Genomic DNA, 13,179 nt, shown 5'->3' with positions numbered 1-13,179 from the left:
ATTTGTACAAGAGTTCACAGACTAGCTAGCTTAAAAGTTGGTGCTTAACTAAGTTTTCTTTTTTCAGAGAGAGATAGAGAAATATTAGCTCTAGGACATATGTGCTCTCCGGAGAGACAGAGAAAGTGAGAAATCACCATCCCTGTAGAGGGGGGTATGGCCTCTCTGCAATCCCTTCTCTTTCGTTCTCCTCTTGGGATTTTTGGGCATGGACACATACACTTGGTCGGTGTGTTTCAAGCCACTGGATCTGGGACTTGAACTATGGTCAGCCATGTGGGAGTCCTGCACCTTAACCACTACACCACCTGCTAGCCCCTTGGCTAAGTTTTCTTAAGTGACTCTTTCCCCAAATCTATCAATGAGGGCCCATCAGATGTCATGGTCGTTAAGTTAGTGAACTTCCATGTGGCTGACCACAGTTCGAGTTCTGGACCCCGTGGCTTGCTTTTCTTGCTCTTGCTCTCTCTCCCTTGCTCTCTCTCTCTCTGGTGAGTGCATGTGCCCTAGAGCAAATTAATATAATAGTAAAGTGAAAAAAGTAATTCTTTTTTTAAAAAACTATCAATGAAGCAGTATCACTACCACCCTAGGATCAAAGATGTCCAACGAGTCAAGCACAGGACCATATAACCCAGAACTAGAATTAACTACTGGAGCCATCGAACCTCCTTCAAGTCTATAGATAAGAAAACTGAGGGCTAAAGATGCAGTGACAGTTCCAAGATCATGTCATGAGTTATTGGCCAAACCTGGATTTACCATGAACCCTTTTACCATAATGCTTTTTACATGTTATTCTCAGGCTCCAACATTCTTCTGGCAGCCAAAATTTCCCAGGTGAGCAGTTCAGACAGCCCTTGTACATCTTAACACTCTGAGAAAATGTATGGAGGTGGCCAAGTTTCCTCAAAAACGCATCTTGGACTTTGAGGCAAAATGTCCTCATTGTTGTTAATGTTTGTGTTGTTTGTGATCTAACTGTACCCGACGTCATCAATAAGTTCGTGGAAAATACGTATCATGATAAAAATATGTGTGGATTTTAGGGTTTTTTTTTTGCATCAAAATAAACTCGTACTTTAATTTGATTTTTACATGTACTTTCTGTAGTCCCCTTGTGTATATAATTAGAAATCTTTCTGCGTGAACAAACTAAGGCAATTTATTTTCAATCATCATAGAAATAAACCAGTCAGCTTACTCTCCATCTAAAACTTTTCTGACAACATTTTAAGGTAATGGGAATTGGATAATTATTATGATGCTTCCGAAGAGAAAAGCATTGAGGTGGGTGGACTAGGAAAAAAATATTTTATCTAACTCAAAATGGGTTTTTAATGTTTTGGGATTTTTCAGGAAACCAAAACATGGCACTATTTGATAATACCAAGTTGTTTTCAAAGTAGATAAATTTGTTTAATATGTTCATAAAGGACATTCTGTTCGAATGGAAAAAATGCAAATTAATTTGGCTTTTAACATTGAGAAATGAATGCCAATGAACAGGTATTTTAAGAGAAACAGCTCTGCAAAATGAAGTATCAATCATATTTCATTAGATTCCCCCACTAGAGGGCAAAAAGAACATTCAAACATGCTCGAGGCCTTAATGGCAGGCTGGCATTTGGAAGCAGGCATGTTTCAGTTTATCTAATTGCCAGTCATCATTTTAAAATGTACCTAATTTCATCACAAACAGTTGACTTTTAAACTTCGTCCAGGAAACTGATGACAATCATTTTCTTATTCATCTCTCTCTCTCTTTTAATTTTTTTAATTTTTTTTTATTTTGGCTTAATCTTAGTGACAAAAACATTTGTCCCCGAGATCTAATTTGTTATCTGGCATTGAATGTATAGTATCTAGCTGGAATTTTTCATCATGACATTTTTAATAAAATCACTTTGGAAATTAAGAATTTGCTAGTTGGAAATAAATGTGTTGGTAGAGGCAGTAGGGGTGGTATTTTTAGTGCACAAAAGTATACTTGGAGAAAGATGATTTTTAAAGTTCTTGTGAAATAACATGTTGGCTCCCTGGAATTTATTGACTATGTTTTAGAGACAAAAGGAACTACTCTCAGCTTGCTCTGTTTCACAGCACTGAGCAGCTACCTTCTCCTTTGTATGGCATCTTATAGCAGGTTCCTTTGAAGCAGAGATGGGAACTAGGTCTCGGATTTATTGAGGGTGTGCTCTTCAGAAAAGCATCCTGCAAGGCAGGGAATGTATCTGAATTGGGAAGCTCAAATGGCTGAGCAACTGTGTTTTTAGGTAAACACCAGCCTTGATCTAATGCTCAAGGAGCGGGCTCTAGAGCATATTGTAAAGTCATCCACACTGGATGAAAGGGAACTACTTTTTGGTGCCCCATGAATCAGTCATTGATATGGGCCACAGTGGCGAGGGTGTCAGATAACTTAGGACTAGGACACCATTCTCAGCAGAGGGCGGCACCTGTGTGCCATACATTATTCCTGAAATACAATGATAGAAGCATTTAATCTTTGCAAATGGAACCTTCAAGTACATATATTGTTTACCTTTGAGCACAGTTGCTTGTCTAACCTTCTTGAAATGCTATTATGTTTTAAAAATGTTTCTTACAGTAGTTTGAAACACATGAAATTGCCATTATTCAGCAGTTCTTGACCTACAAAAACATCAGGTTTATAATTTTCTTATAGTTCAGTGTCTCATTGTTTCTATTTATTTTATCCTCTTAACTCCCCTAACAATAGCCACATTTACCATGTGGTATTTGTACAGTCAAGAAATCTCTTATCTCTTATTTTTAAACTTCCGGGTGAAATTTTCTTCTTCTTTAGGTTTTTGTCATAGGGTGCATGTGCTCACTGAAGAGAGACAGAGAGAGACAGTGAGAGGGAAAGTGAGACATCAGTCCCCAGGGGGGTGACCACACTACAATCTTTTCCCCTTCATTTTCCTCCTGGAATTTTTGAGTGCACACACCCATACACACTCATGCCCAGCATGATTTTCAAGCCACCAGGTCCTGTACTTGAACTGCAGTCAGCCATGTGGGAGTCCAACGCTTTAACCGCCACACCACCTGGTCCAACAGGTGAAATTTTCTTATGTAGCTTAGCATGACCACTGTCTCACTTCTTTTTATCAAAATATGAGCATAAAATTCTATCAGATTGCTAATATTTTTGAAGTTTACTCATCACAAATGATGAAAGCACAACTCAGACATTTCATTTACAACTACTTAATAGTGACACCCATTTACCTTCATATAAGCCATACATTCCATATATTCTGTGACTCAAATAAAAAGATATCTTTTGAGGAAGAAAGAGATGACTGTAGGGTTAGGACCTTTATCAGGTTTCATAAAAATATTTATATAGCTCCTATTGGATATTAAAGACTTTCTTATCTCAGTGAAGGAATTCAGTTGAAGTATAAACCATCCTTGCTTCCAAAGCATTAAAAGTCAAACAGTGACAAATCTTAATACCTTGAAGCTGTATTTTCAGTATATATGTTTATGAGGGTCATATTTTCTTGGTCTTTTTTTTTAACTGGTGTATAATGTCTTTTTCATCTCTTAAAACATTTTTTTCTTGAATTCCACTTTTAAGAAAATGAGATTGCTTTTTCAATTTTACTTTTTTCCATACTGAATAGAAAGCCTTTTTCCTCCTATAGTTTTCAACTTTTTATGACTTTTGTCAGCCACAAATTTTATGCCCTTGATATTTTCTTTTTGAAAGAGATTTTTGCTGTGGGGTACATGTGCTTACTAGAGACATGGAGAAGGACAGAGAGAGAAAATGAGAAACCATCCTTCAAGGAATATGGCCACACTACAGCCCCTTCTCCTCCATTCTCTTTTTGGGATTTGATTTTGATTTTTTTTTAACCCCAAGAGACTTCTCTAACTATATAGGATTATCTCATAACATAAATTTATCATTTGTTTTCCAAAGCTGGTATTTCTTGTCTATTCACCTTTTTTTCATAGAGATGTGGTTTTAACATTACTGGTTTAACATTTATTCATTCTATGATGCTATTGTTGCCCTTAACTTAGGGTTGATATTCATGTTTGTAAACCTTTATCAATATATCCATCTTCTAAGACAATTCATTTGGCTTCTTCCATTACTTCCCATCATGTTAATATTGCACAATTTTAGATGTTTATTTCTGAGATGTAATTGTTAGTTTCTCTCTCCCTCTCTCTTTCTCTCTCTCTTTAAAAAAGATGTTTAAATAGTTTAGAAAATTCTAGGTGATATTTTAGACATATTTGGTAGTGTTGTGAACATTTTAATTCTAATTTTCAAAAGATCCTACCCTAATTTTCAAAGATCTTACTCTTGTAATGGCTAAAATTTACAGGAGTTATTTCTATGGACTTTATAGTAATCAGTACATACCCACCTAATGATTTTAAGTTTGAATAAGTAACTACTATGGCTATTAGTTCTAGCAAGAACATAGCTGGAGCAAAAGAACATACATTTTCCAGAAGGGTGATCTTAGACTGTCTCAGATACTATAAGTATGATCTCAGTCTAAACCAAGTTACAACATTGGCAGAATGCTACAATTAAGGAAAGGAGAGGAGGGGGAAGGAAAACACTGGTTGTACTAGCAGTTTAAGAGTGTATTTAAGAGTGTATGAAGGAGGGGCCAGTAGATGGCATGGTAGTAAAGGAGCTGAGTTCCCACAAGGCCAACCACGGTTCAAATTCTGGATCCAGAGGCTTGAATACATGTGTATGCATACCCAGAATCTCAGGAGAATGGAGGACAGGCATTGTGATATGGAAATTCCCCTTGGTGGTGTAAGGAGGTGATTTTTCACTTTTCCTTTTTCTGTCTCATTGTGTTTCTCTTCAGCAAGCATATGTGCCCTATGGCAAAAACCTAATAAATAAATAGTATGAAGATGGAAAAAGTGTTACGAAGAGCTTACATAATTTTGAATCAGTTTAAAACAATGCATAAGGAGAAGTGGGAATGCAGGACTGCAGCCCAAAACCAGGAATAAGGAGCTGATGGGCACCATAGAGGAGCCTTCCAGTTTCCTGTAGACATAAAGGCCTCATCTGCCTGCTAGCCATTCACACATTGTCCCTCCCCACAACACCCCCTGCATCCTCAACAGTACCGCTGGGGTGCAGTGTTAGGAAAGAGCTGAGTGGGCTCTGTAAGGGTCTCTGGAAGGCTATAAGACCTGACTTGATCAGTCTTACCTATTCCTCCTCTTAAACACCTTAAATACTGCTCTAGATCCTTGGCATAGTAGGTAACAGCTATTGACAAACATACTCCTGGGTGCTGAGGTATGTTTTCTGCAACTTGGAGGTCACTGATTAAAAATTAGAGCTGGTGGGAACTAGCAGTTAGCATAATGGCTATGTCGCTGGACTCCCACATAGTCGACCACAGTTCATGTCCTGGACCTGGTGGCTTAGAACTCACGCGGGGCGCGTGTGTGTGCGTGCCCAAGATCCTGAGAGGAGAATGGAGGAGAAGGGATTGCGGCGTGACCATCCCCCCTGGGGGGTGATTTCTCGCTTTCTGTCTCTATGTCTCTGTCTGCCTGGTGAGCGCACGTGCCCTATAGCAAAAAACTCTCCAAAAAAAAATAGAGCTGGTGTAGGAATAAGGCAGGGACAGAAACTAAAAACCATTTATGAGGTGGAATCTTAATATAGAGCTATTCATTTTCTATTATTTGTCACATTGGAATAAAATGGCTAAGACCCTTTATTTCATATAGAAGATAAAGAACAGAGAAAGAAAAAAAAATTTACCAAGATTATCTTCCATGAAAAAAGAGACATTTGTTTTATTGTTGTACTAGCATGGTATAATACTGAAAACAATTTAAATCACATTCTGCCTGTAGTACTAAGCTACTTAATTGTGTCCTTAAAGGATAGACAGAAAGAACAAATAGGCTTCCTTGTCAATTCCAATTTCAATTTCTGGAATTTATTTTCAGTTCTTTAATGGTATTGGAATGTAGATTTTGCTGTGTTTTCATTACAACCTGAGAGCTGTATACGGACAGAAGTGAATGGTGTAGTTAATCCCCTTAGGGAAGTGGTTTCCTAGTCAAGAGGAAACAACTTCAGATGAAAAATGTGAGTAAACAAAAGGATCTGGTATTTGTTTTCAAAGAGATGAAACATATAGCAGACTGAAAAATTCCATTATGTTGTCCTTTAGAAAGGAGTCTTTGTAGGATGGAATTCTAGCATGTTCTTAGTCTCTGCCTCCTGGCATGGAACAGGAAAGACCAAGAATAAAGATAGTATAATCTGGGAATTTCTAGTCATATCTCAGGAGATTTATTACAAAGATAAGAGTAGGAAATTTCTTTGTTTTCTAACAGGTTTTAGTGTATAGACTTCAATATTATGATATGAAAAATAAGCACTCAACAGTGAGGAGGTTTATGAAACAACATATGTATCAACTGACATGTATCACTTAAATGTATTATCAACTGAGTATTTGATAATACTCAAGGAATCTGCAAAGGAATGTCATGAAACTTAATAGCATTCATAAAAGTTCATGCAAGGAATAAGTGGTAGAACCAAGAACTGATGGGTAAGACCCTAGGTGAGAGTCTATAAAAAGTGCATTTCTACCATCCTCATAGACTTAACTTCTACCTCAGCTGAGATTCATGCAGGAGATTCTGAGATAGTATCATTTGTCAGTCAATAGCTTTTCGCTTAAGCATCACAGAATCAATGAATTGTCTAAGTATAAGACAAACTGGAGGTGCCAGTGGGTGGCCTGGTAGTTAAAGTATTAGACTCCCACCTGGCCAAGTACAGTTTGATTCTCAGACCTAGTGACTTAAAAATCATGCCAGATGCATATGTGTGTGTATGTCCAAAATCCTAGGAGGAGAATGGAAGAGAAGGGATTGCAGCATGGCCGTCCCTCTCCAAGGTGCGTGGGGGTTTCTCACTTTTCCTTTCATTATCTCTCTCAGGGAGCACAATTGCCCTAAAGCAAAAACCTTTAAAAAACAACAAAAACAAAAAACAACTAGAATTCACCTAGTGAGGGCCCAGTTTTTAAACATGAGAAAACTGAGGCTCAAACACAGAGTGATTTTGCCCAGGTCACATAGAGAGTAAATGGGCAAGAGATATTTGTTAGTTTGAGGGCATCACCAAAAATAGATGCTATACTTCTAAATTATAAAAATAAATATTTAAGGTACTGATGCTTTCTTGTAGCATGTTTTAATATTTGGGGTCGATGGAAATTAAATATTGAAGACATAGAGTCAATTGTCTTTGATAGGAATGGCATGTTTCTGTCATTGAGAGATTTTTCCTCAAGAGACATGATATGAACTGGCCTCACTAAAGAAAAACGCAGAGCACTGCCCATTTTTATCTGTTCCAAGGCACAGAACTGGGAATAATGAACCATTCAGTGATTGTTAAGTGAACAACTGCTAGGAAATGAGGAGTATAATCCTCAAGCAGTTTGTAGTCTTTATGAGAAATAAGAGAAACTCATGTTTAATAGTGTTCTTTCATTTTATAAGCATGTTCAAGAGTGAACTCCTTTGAATCTGAAGTGGAGTTTCTGCATAAAAACACCTGCACAGCAATTCTCTGGCCTGAGTTCCTGACATTCTCGCTCTTACTCCTTTTGCCCATATACTCTCAACGTTCTTTCTAACTTACAATCAGCCTAATTGTAATTTCTTTTCAGGAACTAACTCCATACATATTCTTCTTACCTCTTATTCCTCTTATGTAATTTGTCCTTTGAATTTCAGCCTCTTCTAGACTAGGTCAGATTTGTTATTAATCTTTGTTGTGCTCAGTACGTTTACTTCCTAATTCATTATTTTAGGTTTGTATCTCTGTCTCTTGATTACATGATTAATTTCTGCTTCTTTCACTAGACTATAGTCTCTAACAGTGGGGACATCTGTTTGATCACTATTATATCCATCTAGCAAAGTGCCTGACACAGTAACCGGTGTTTAATAAGCAGAACGGTGGTAAATAATTTAATTCTACAACTGTGGTATGGCTCAATTGATTAGGATGTTTTGCGTATAGTTCCTTTCAGTTGTGAATGATAACTATGCAGAACGTATCAGTTTCATCAGTTCATGCATGGATATTGCTTATCGTCTCACTACTCAGCCTGTGGGAAAGTCAGCATCAGTGGAGAGCCTCTTAGACATGCAGACTCTCAGGCCCCTCTGGACACCTACTGTGTTAAGATCTCAAATTTACAAGCTGTCTGGGGCATATCTTAGGCATTGAGATATGTTGTGAATCAGTGACTGAAAAGACAAATACTGAGACGGGCTGGTGCAATGATTGTTAAGGCGCTAGACTCCCACATGGCTGACCACAGTTGTAACAATGGACCCAGCAGTTTGAAAATGACACTGGGCACATGTGCATGTGTGCCCCAAATCACAAAGGAAACAGAGGACAAAGAATTGTGTTGTGACCATCTCCCCTGGGGGGTGATTTCTCACTTTCTCTCACTCTGTCTCTGTCTCTTTCTGGTGAGTGCACACATCCTATATAAAAAGAAATATATAACAAAATTAAACTAAAAAGCTGAAACACTTTGGCCAGACAGATCTCCAAAATGAGTAAAGCAAGCAATGAGTAAAGAATTAGAATTAAAGTTTCTTGTTAGAATTAAGAGATTATTTTGGTATATTTTTTTAAAAAAAATCCATGCCTAGCTTTTTATAATAAGCATTTTCTATGTAATTTTGAAAACTGCACATAGTTAGAAGCATGACCTATGACTTCTGGCCACCTGTGTTGATACGAAGATCATCATCTTTATCTGAAAGAGGCAGCCTGCTCTCCAGACCTAGATGATTGAATGGCTAGGTTGCAAGACCTTTGGACAGTTTAAGAGAAACCAAAAGTACAAACTTGCAAGTATTGGCTTGTTGGGAACGTCATGGTGTATTCATTCCATGCAAAAATGCATCATAACTTTTCTGACGACCCAATAGAATTTGTGGACCTAAACATTAACAACTAAACTCATTTTTTTAAAGCAAAAGAATTATGAAGATCAAGCAGAATTCACTTGTGTGATAGTTCTACTTGAAGGATCTCCCTTTTGCAAGGTCTCATACAAATCAGGATACCTTTAGGAATGCAGTAAACATTTCCTAATTATTTACTAATTCAGACGTCTTTGATTTTTTTCAACACAAAACCCTCATTCTTTTCTCTAAGTATTTTATTCATTCTTTCTCTTATTAACTTAGTCATTTAATACTCATTTAGTGTCTACTTTGTGCTGAATTGACTCTAGGTCAGGTACATAAAACCTAAAGATGAATAACATAATCTTTTAATAGTTTATAGTCTCGTAATAACAACATTATGCTTATTTTATGTAAGTGTTGGTACAATAATTTGTGATTCTACTTTTTTTCTTTAAGCTTATTCCATTAGAGTGTTCACACATCTGTGTGAGAGAGAGACAGAGATATAATACCCCAGAAGGGTCTTGATGTTGTGATCCACCACCAGCTTTAGTGAGCTCAGATTATGGACACACACATGCCTGGCATACTCAGGGCCGTCTCTGGACATGAACCCAGAACTTTCCAAGATAGTTCTGACTCACGGAGTATTGTGTTTTAGTGCTGCACCACCATCTGACCCCTCGTGTATTTTTGAGAAATAGTCTTAAGAAGGTTACACACCAACTTGAGTAGTTCTCAAATCTGAGTGAAGAGAAAAAAGTAAAAGGCACAGATTACTGAAAACAAATGGTGTGAAGGAATCTACAAGAGGATGTGATTGAACAAAAAAGCAATCTCAAAGAATTTAATTCTAACAGATTTTAAAAGGTTAAAACTTCCTGCCACATTTCCTCAGCTTCATAATCGTTGGCAGTCAAGAAAACCTACTTTATCTTCATGCAAGAGGGGAGAACTGTTTCAAAAAAGCTAGAGCTGAATTTCATTTTTCCCCCTAGTTAACTGATTTAATCACAATTTGCATATTTTTTGTTTTTCTAGTTGTTGGGTTCCTATGTTTTTCATTTGGTCTGAGGAGATTTTCTCTGTCTTTGCTAGAGAAGGTCATATTACCTCTGGAGAAGCAGAGATATTTTTGAGAAAGCCCCACACAAGTAACAAAGACTTCCCAAGGCTTTATATTACGTTACTGGCAGCCATGATCAAGAGTATAATATAAATGGGACTAGCAGTTAGCATAATGGCTATGTCGCTGGATTCCCATGTGGTCGACCATGGTTCGAGTCCCAGACCCAGTGTCTTAAACTCACACCGGACGCATGTGTGTGTGTGCCCAAGATCCCGAGAGGAGAATGGAGGAGAAGGGATTGTGGTGTGGCCATCCTTTCCTGGGGGGTGATTTCTCGCTTTCTTTCTCTCTGTCTCTCTCTGTCTTTCCAGCAAGTGCAAGCGTCCTATAGCAAAAACCCCTCCAAAAAAAAAAAAAAAAAAGAATATAATATAAATCAACTGAACTTGTTTTTTTGTTTGTTTGTTTGTTTGTTTGTTTGTTTGTTTGAGAGTTTTTTTGCTATAGGGAGTGTGCACTCGCCAGAAAGACAGAGAGAGAATGTAGCAATCTAGCAATCCCTTTTCCTCCATTCTCCTCTCAGTATCTTGGGCATGCATGCATATGCACCCGGTGTGAATTTAAGCTGCCGGGTCCGGTACTCGAACCACAGTCAACTACATGGGAGTCCAGCGACATAGCCATTATGCCATTTGCTGGTCCCTCAACTGAACATTTTAGTCAAATACCACTAGTTGATTATCCAACAATGGTGAGTGAGCAAAGGTCTAATGAATCCATCATACAATATTTAGGACCAAATTTTCCATCTGGGATAAAAGCATCTTTTGTTTCATTTCACCCAAGTTCTCCATTATGTTCATCCTTCTATGTGGGATAATGCTCTGATGATAAAATGAATAACTTTTCAGTTATTTTTTTTTTCTTTGAGGCAAACTAGTAATTTGTTCTGCAGAATGCTTACTTTACCAAGTAATCAGCTTGGATAACTCTGTCATTCAGCATTCACCTGCTCTCTGGATAGCAAGCCATTCACTATGTAGAGCTTATTTTAATGTTTTATGTTCCTTGTTTCCATTCTAACTGTGGCAGGATTTTCATACCATCTTTTATTATACTCCCCACTTGACATCTAAAGTCCTCATATATTACCAAGTCTCTGCACTCAAAGATATTTCACCATTCAGCACTTTTTCTAGCATTTCCCAATTTTTCTTCCCTACTCAGCAAAATACCCTGGTGTGTACTTGTACTTCATGCTACTCCTAGAGAATAAGAGAGCTAGTCATCCAGAAAGACTTGAGTCTATTCTAGTCTCTGAGGCAATGTTTTCACTTGAAGCTTCTTCTTTTATCTTTCTTCCTTCCTTTTTCCTTCCTTTCTCCTCCCCTTCTTGCCCTACCCTCCTCTATATCTCAGTCATGGATTACTGAAATATCTTCCAGGTTCCCCCATCTATATTTTGCACATCAGCCAATGCGACTGTTTTTGTTATGAGAATTTGATCATTTGTGTCACTCTCTTGTTTAAAGTACTTCAATGAACTTTCCCTGCTGGAAAGAATAAAGCTTAGACTCCTTATATGACATTCAAGCTCCATCATGCTGTATCCTCTGAATGGCTTTTCATAGCTACACCAGTCACTTTTGAAATATTCTGGTCACTGAATGAGACACTTGATTTTAATAGGCTTTTCTGTCTGCTAAATAGCACACCCCAACCCCTTCATCCATCTCTCTACCTGTCATTATTCCCTTCTCCTGGATATATTCCCAAGGGCATATTACTACCTTGTACTTGCTTGGAGATCACAGTCTCCAGAAACTGTCACTGCAGATTCCAATCATGTCTCCCCAACTCACTATAATAATTTTGGACCTTAGATAAATTATTCTACCTCTCAGTTTTTTAGTTTTCTCATCTGTGAGAGAGTAAAGTTAGTGCTCAACTTGCTAGTACCTTGTGAAAATTAAATGAACAAATGTATATAAAGAATTTGTCATGTGCATACATACTGCATTATTATAACTAAACCCATGAACCTTCATGAAATATTAGTATCACATTTTCAGTAAGTTTAAAGGTAACACAAAAGCAAACCTACTGTGATAAAAGATGATAATGCCTTTTAGAAGGCATTCCAAAGCCAAATAGAAATTATTTGGAGATTACTAATTACTTAGGATCAGTTATTTTCTGTTCTCTTTTGTTGACTAGGATTAGGATAATCAGGAAATGGTTATTGACATTCAGGATTAAAATAAGTGGACTTAATAACTGTATTGGAAAGAATGAATGGTATATACAAGTAGAAATAATTTAATGAATCCATTTGTTTTCTAATCTCAGTTAAGAATTTTATCAGGATATTACTAATATTAAGAATTTCAGAATAATTCTTTTCTATATTAGGAGATTAGGAGAACAGAAATTTGATATTGTACAAACCAACAATTCATATACATACTGTTATCACTTAACCTAGATATACTGAAGACTCTGTTGTCCCTGGGACCAATTACTTAGGTTTGAAGTTTAAAATAGTATATAAGGTCTGATTCTAATCCATGTTTAGGATTCTCAGGAGAGCCTGGTGAACAGGAAACTATTGGTGCTTCAGCTGCTTTCTGGAATGCTATTTAGATCTTGAGTTGACTTTAAAGCCAGGTCATGCTTCTATTTAAAGCAATGGTCTAGGGCAGCTAGAAGAAGTCCTGATGTGATAATACCCAGAGGATTTTACATTTGGGAATAGAGTGCAAGGCTGAGATTTCATGAAGGTATACCTTTAAATAAAAGCAAAGCTAACTTCTTGAACGTCTGATGAGACAGAAGGAAGCCTGATAAATTATCAGGCAGTGAGCTCCTTGGCCTCCTCAGCAGCTGGGGTCAGAATCCTTCCAGGGTCAATGCTAAGTTACTGGTCATGTCCAAGTGGATCCGGAGGGTTGGGAACTTGTCATTGTCCCACTGAATTATTGTCCAAAGACAAACCCTATTGAGAGTGAAATGACTCCAGTCATTTCCTTAGTTCTGATTTGTCCCAGGACAAGAGCAAAAGTGAGTAATATTCTAGCAAAATGGGTTCTGTGGTTAATCTAAATTTG

General features: G+C 37.4%; 1 protein-coding gene across 1 annotated transcript in view; it reads left to right on the top strand.

The window, feature by feature from the left end:
- MLIP (muscular LMNA interacting protein) overlaps positions 1 to 13,179 on the top strand; it is a 162,664-nt gene that overhangs the window by 140,958 nt on the left and 8,527 nt on the right. The gene's annotated exons all lie outside the window — the stretch shown is intronic.

Source organism: Tupaia chinensis, unplaced genomic scaffold, assembly GCF_000334495.1.
Source record: "Tupaia chinensis unplaced genomic scaffold, TupChi_1.0 Scaffold144010_1, whole genome shotgun sequence".
NCBI classification, from domain to species: domain Eukaryota; kingdom Metazoa; phylum Chordata; class Mammalia; order Scandentia; family Tupaiidae; genus Tupaia; species Tupaia belangeri.
Note: the sequence above shows the minus strand (reverse complement) of the source record. Positions and strands in the feature narration are given on the sequence as shown.